The sequence below is a fragment of the Amblyomma americanum genome, chromosome 5 (assembly GCF_052857255.1).
Source record: "Amblyomma americanum isolate KBUSLIRL-KWMA chromosome 5, ASM5285725v1, whole genome shotgun sequence".
NCBI classification, from domain to species: Eukaryota; Metazoa; Arthropoda; class Arachnida; order Ixodida; family Ixodidae; genus Amblyomma; species Amblyomma americanum.
This window is the reverse complement of record NC_135501.1, coordinates 180,411,892-180,417,655: the sequence shown is the minus strand read 5'-3', so window position 1 is coordinate 180,417,655 and position 5,764 is coordinate 180,411,892. Positions and strand designations below refer to the sequence as shown.

At 45.7% G+C, this 5,764-nt stretch overlaps 1 pseudogene across 2 annotated transcripts; it reads right to left on the bottom strand.

The window, feature by feature from the left end:
- Positions 1-208: 208 nt before the first annotated feature.
- LOC144135363 (iris pseudogene) lies at positions 209-5,214 on the bottom strand (annotated as a pseudogene). Of its 2 annotated transcripts, none has more exons than XR_013315477.1 (2): positions 5,083-5,214; positions 209-1,489 (listed from the first exon to the last, which is right to left on the bottom strand). The product of XR_013315477.1 is annotated as an iris pseudogene, transcript variant X2 (transcript). The 2 variants fall into 2 exon arrangements; XR_013315476.1 differs by having other exon boundaries at positions 5,072-5,213.
- Between the last annotated feature and the right edge of the window lie 550 nt (positions 5,215-5,764).

Here is a 5,764-nt window from a genome sequence, read left to right as displayed (position 1 = left end):
AAGTTAAAATGTTTCCTTTGATGAAGCGTATACTTCTATCTATATTTCTTAAGCAGTCAAGCACGTCATGCTTTCCCGGAAGACTACGCAATTTCAGACACCTGTAACTACCCTGAAAGCAGTGAGAGAAAAGATTTAAAGAATTCAGTTAAACATGATTTCAGAATATATGACCGTTAGTTTAAAAACAGCAGGGACAAATCTTGGCTTTGTCATTGTCTCTTTATTGTTTTGTTTTCTCGAAGCACGTAATACGTTTGCTGAGGCAGTTTCCGATCGTTGAAGAGAAGAATAAGATTCTTATAGTGGAATGTGAACTACTACTGCAGGCTCCGATGCACGTCAAGCATTAGGATTACGCACTGATCCCATAAACAGAATCAAATCGTCCTGGTTTCTCCTGATGATAAACAAGAACGGATGATCAACAACAAAGTTTATAGATTTAGGGTTATAAAGAGAACTTCCTCCCGCTGCTGCCGCCGATGCCGCGGCCACCGTGCCTTTCTCGTCGACCTCAACTATCGCTTCGTGGATAATGTTGGTAACAGCAAGATTACCCTCTTGGAATATTCCCGACAGGTCTACACTGTCGGCGTCGAAGAGCTCATTGACACCCATAGCTCTAAGGACATCTGCCATGCCCTTATTGCTTCGAACCTTGAACTTGGGAAGGGAAAGCTGCACTTTGTGTGTTTTGAGGCCATCGAGCAGCGAGCGCAGATCGTACTCCGTTAGCCGCTCTTCCAAAGAGGTCAACCCGTCTACTTCATTCGGAAGCACGATCACCATAGAGTATTCGTACTGTGCGTATGGCATCACCAGGACCCTGTAGTTTGACTCCTTCGTTTCGCTGACCGCGTAATACTCTTCCCGGGACATCATCTGAACCTTTAGAGTGTTCTCAGTGTCGAGATGGAAATCTGCAGATCTTGTAGATTCCGGGTTGAAAGCAGAATCCCAATTAGCCTTGAAGTAGATGGCGTTTACCAGTATTAACTTGGTTTCTTCATTGACACTACCTGGGCCGAGAAGATTCTGAATTTTAGAGTTGGTTTTTTTTGAAACCCACTCATTGACTTCCTTTCTGATCGCATCTGGGTTGCGCGTGAAGTCGACCGACTCTATACTGGCTCTGTAGAATTCCTCCAGTAGCGTCGCGTAATCTTCCCGAACAGGAAATTGGCGTGTACTAAACAGTCTGTTGGCTACGCGTACAACGACGCTCGGGGTTGGGAGGCTACAGAGGGCTCGGGAGAACCTCCGTGTATTGTCATCCACTTCGTCCCCGGCGTGGAGGAGGTTGGACAGCTCTTTGGCGGTGTTGCCACGGGCACCAGCGAGAAGCATCGAAAGCAGGGCGGAGATGCTAAAAGGAGAATAGACGATGTTTTCGCCCGGATTGTCGTACGCTAAATGTATGTACATTTCCAAGGAGACATTAAAGAGGTAGAATCCTAGTCCAGATCCCTCCATGACTTGTATGGTTCTGAAAAACAAAATAATGTACATTAGCTCAGCTAATCCAGGATATACAAAGAGAAAGATGTCCGCGTTCACTGTGTTCACTGGCGTTTGGCGGTGACAATGTTCTAGAGAGCAATGGCTTTGAGCAAAGGAAGGGCGCATTACCGGCTCTCTGGATATGCGGACGCCTCATATGTGCTTTAATTAATACATGTTGTGGTGGTGAGAGAGAGATGTAGCCTGAATGCATTAGCGCTGGCAACGTTGTGGCTGACTTGCGGCACTGCAGCAATAGCTGGGCCACAGCGTTCATTTGGTGATCAATCTCGCGCGATCAACCATGAACTATAAGCCACCTCCAAGGGTGGCAGGGAGGGCGCGCTTCCTATCCAGTCCGCGGAACGCAATCAAAGCAGGCTTTTGCAGTTGGACACCAACGCCACGTACGTGAAAGCGAGATTGAGGTGTCCACTGACCCACGGAGGCGGTTTTGCGCCTTTCCTTTCGTGAAAATGAACGGCCTTTGCAAAGTTGTCAACGCCAATGAAATCTATGAACGCCGTCGGCTTGCGTGTATTGTTTGATTTTTGAGGAAAGGGAATGGCACAGTAACCGTCTCACATATCTCGGTGGACACCCGAACCTCGCCGTAAAGGAAGGGACAAAGGAAGGAGGGAAAGAAGAAAGAGAAAACTGGAGATTGAAAGTTGGGTTTTGAGGAAAGGCGCGGCGCTGCGCAGCAGCAGAACACCTGTGGCTTGGTGCTACTAGTGGCGCATGCGCAGTAGTGACTAGAAAGTGAGAGAGAGAGAAATATCCGCGGCGAGGCGTGCGTTGTGACGTCGTGTGCCTCCTCGGAGCACCGTCACGGCGAAATCGCAAGTTCGCGGCCAGTAAAGCTTTCGCTTTAAAAGAATAAATTTCATAGATAAGAAAGTGCCAGTTCTGAATTCCCCTTGTGTCGATGTGCACGTTGGCCTAGGAACTTTTAACAGAGATTCCGATTTATGAACATAGAGGCAGTGTTTTCCTCGCATAATTCCGTTTGGTACAATTCTTGTATCCCGCCTGTGTTCCGACATACTCGCTTCGAAGTTTTCTGCTCAATCCGAATAATTGGGCATGCAAGGCGGTGACGTTCGGCCCCTAACTCCTCCCATCGCGACGCTGTGTTTTGTCTGCAAACGGCTTAGAGCAACTTGTGAATCTGGTAACTGCTCCACTGTCACTTCCGGCTGTAGAAATGGAAGAAACGTCTTCAGCAATAGTTCTTCAAGCTAGGGAGTAGTTCTGCGTCCACAGCCGCCGCCTTGAATGCGTAAATCCGCTAAATGAGTGTAATATATCTCTAAACACGGGTTCTGTAGAACCATTCTACTAATTGGATTAGTCTAGGAATTAGATCGCCCATATGTTTCTAATATAAACATTCATGTAGCCGAAGTTGTAAATTATGATTAATATTATTTAGTTAATTAGCTGCCTTATGGCTAAAGTTATCGTTCTGCGCCTCTCACTGGGCTAGTAACTTACGTGCATAGGGGAATTTCGTGTATCTCAGAGCGTAACTTTTGAGAAACCTGCAAATGTTATTTTGATCGCGATGAATATATCATCTGCACAAAGCAGTTAGCCGTGAAAGCCTCACTTTAGCGTCACAGCTTTGAGGGGGAAAAAATAATACTTTCGAGCTTGGTACTTTTTTATGCGGTAGATATATGACCACGGTCTCCTGCGTCCCAATTGCGACACCACTGTCGATCTATGAACTATTATTAAACTGTGTTGTTAAGCACAACAAGACATCTCCCAAAATTCACCCCTACCATCAGTTTCTACAATCATGCAATATTTAGGATGTACCAACTTTGATGAACAAAAATCAATTTTAGGCCTCTACCGTCCTCAAACCATCATTTATTCAATAATCTCCCTATTTTCTCTGCTGCGGGCACACCCACGTTCTGTTCGGCATAGCTGAACTCAATATCTGCAAGGATTTTGGCCATGGCGAGAACTCCATCTCGAGGATAATGCGGTATTTCGAATAATCAAACTCTTGCGTGCTACCACGCACAGCCTACGAAGCGCTTGAGTTGAATACTTCTCTTTAAATCTCTGCCTTCTGAACAGCCAGCTACGACTTTAAAGTGTAACGTACTCTGTACTTTGTTACCGAAAAACAAGCTTCTAGGATCTCAGTTATCTGCATTCTACCGCATTTTTCAGCGCAGGCTCACGCTAACATTTCAAAAGATGGTTTTGGATTTTCAAAGATGGTGAAATTACGTTTATGGGGTTTAATGTCCCAAAGCGACTCAGGCTATGAGCGACGCCATAGTGAAGGTTTCCGGAAATTTTAACCACCTGAGGCTCTTTAACTTGCACTGACATCGCATAGTACACCGCGACGTCCAGAATTTCTCTTCCATCGAAATTCGACCACCGCGGCCGGGATCGAGCCCGTGTCTTTCGGGTCAGCAGCCGAGCGCCATCACCACGGAGCCACTGCGGTGGCTTTTCAGAGATGGTGTTGGGACGGCATAGGAATTGCCGGTTAATACTATCGCGGACGAGAATATAGCAAGCGAACGTTAAGCAGTTCGAATAACTAAACTTCAAGGTTTTGTTTTTAACCATTAAATTGCGTGGCCGGTTTGTAGTTAAAGATTTTTGTTTAGCCAGAGAAGACTTGATGCTTTATTTCGGCGCCAATAAACTTAATATAAGTGACGAAATTTTAGGACCGTTGCTGACTAGTTTACCCGCCATATGTATGTCTTATAGTTATAGCGTTTATGCAGAACACGGCTGTTGATGTGGCGTTGCGAATTGGCAAATCAAGAGGATAGGTGAGTTGGAAATATATTACAGCGCAGATGGGATGCGTCACGCCGAATGCCAAAGAAGGTTTCGAAGAAGGCGTTGATAGACCTATTTTGTCTTGGGGTAGTTACCACTTGAGCGGCCAAAGAAATCACCTTGCAACAACAGGGCGACAGAGATTCCTTCCAGCGCCCGTAATTCGGCTAATAAACTCCAGTTAAAGAAACCTTGTTTGACTACTTTCTCACTACTACGCGTCAGACCTCGACTGCATCACTACATTTCGGATTTTATCCTAGTGACACCCTCTACAAGAAAAAATTCGGGGGGCAGCTTTTGCTACATGTCCTTGAGTATCAAAATTATTTTTTGTTATCGAATAAAATATGCTTATAGGCTATTTTCAGTAATGTCTGTAAATCGGAATGAAGATCTAAAAACACAACCGACTTATTATTTCGTTTCTTTTATAGTTACCTACGATGTAGCACGAGTTACAGGCCTCCTCTCGAACTACAAACCTCCCTGTTTTGCAAGCACATTGAACTTGGCTCAGCAGGACAAGTAAATAAATAGAATTACGCCTACACTGAAATGAAGTTACCATGCTGTGAGTAGTGGAATACCATCTCGCAGTGACTGCTTTTTCAGAGCTGTGCTATATAGTAATGGAACTTTTCTTTAAGAAAACAACAGCAAAACCTGCTACGAGCCATGAAAGCGCGAAGAAGACCATTTTCGCTAAGGCGCTTCGAATATAATGAGTAAATGAAAATACCACAGTGCGACCTAGAGGGTGATAGACACGCTGCAACGAAGCCGGCCACTTCTAGATCGGAGCCTTGAAGCCTGCTGCGTTCAGCCAGATACGGCAACTCTTACAGCAAACCTTTACGCCTACGTGCATATTAGCTGCGTTTCCATTTGCTGTAGGGGCATTCTATTGTTCGTCGCGATGCTCGCCTCGCAAAATGTTGCGCTCATTACTTGACCACCTGGAATACTGCTTCAAACGCCCGACTGCGGGGCCAGCTGCATTATGAATAGTGGCTCCGCCAATGACAAAAAAATGCTAAACTTTGAAGAGAGCAGCCGCAAAAATATGCGCCATCCAACTTAGGAACACGCAACAGAGGCTATGTATAAAGCTCCTGCAGTATTTGGATGATTTTTTATTATTTTTATTTACATAAACAGCAAAGGAGAGGTTGGTGCTGCATTTGACTGCTTTCCGCTGTCGTTTCTTGTTGCTGCTATGTCTGCTGCCGCCTGCTCTTGCTGCTTCCTGCCGCTGCTTCTGGCTGTTGTTGCTCCTGAATGGTGCCGCATGCTGCTGTTGCCGATACTGCTTGTTTCTGCTACCGCTGCTGCTACCACTCCTTGCTCCGGCTGCTGGTAGTTTGGCGTTCTTTGTGCAGTCGACAAAGGGGTTGGATGTTGAAAAATGTTCCACTTTGACTCTGCCATGCAT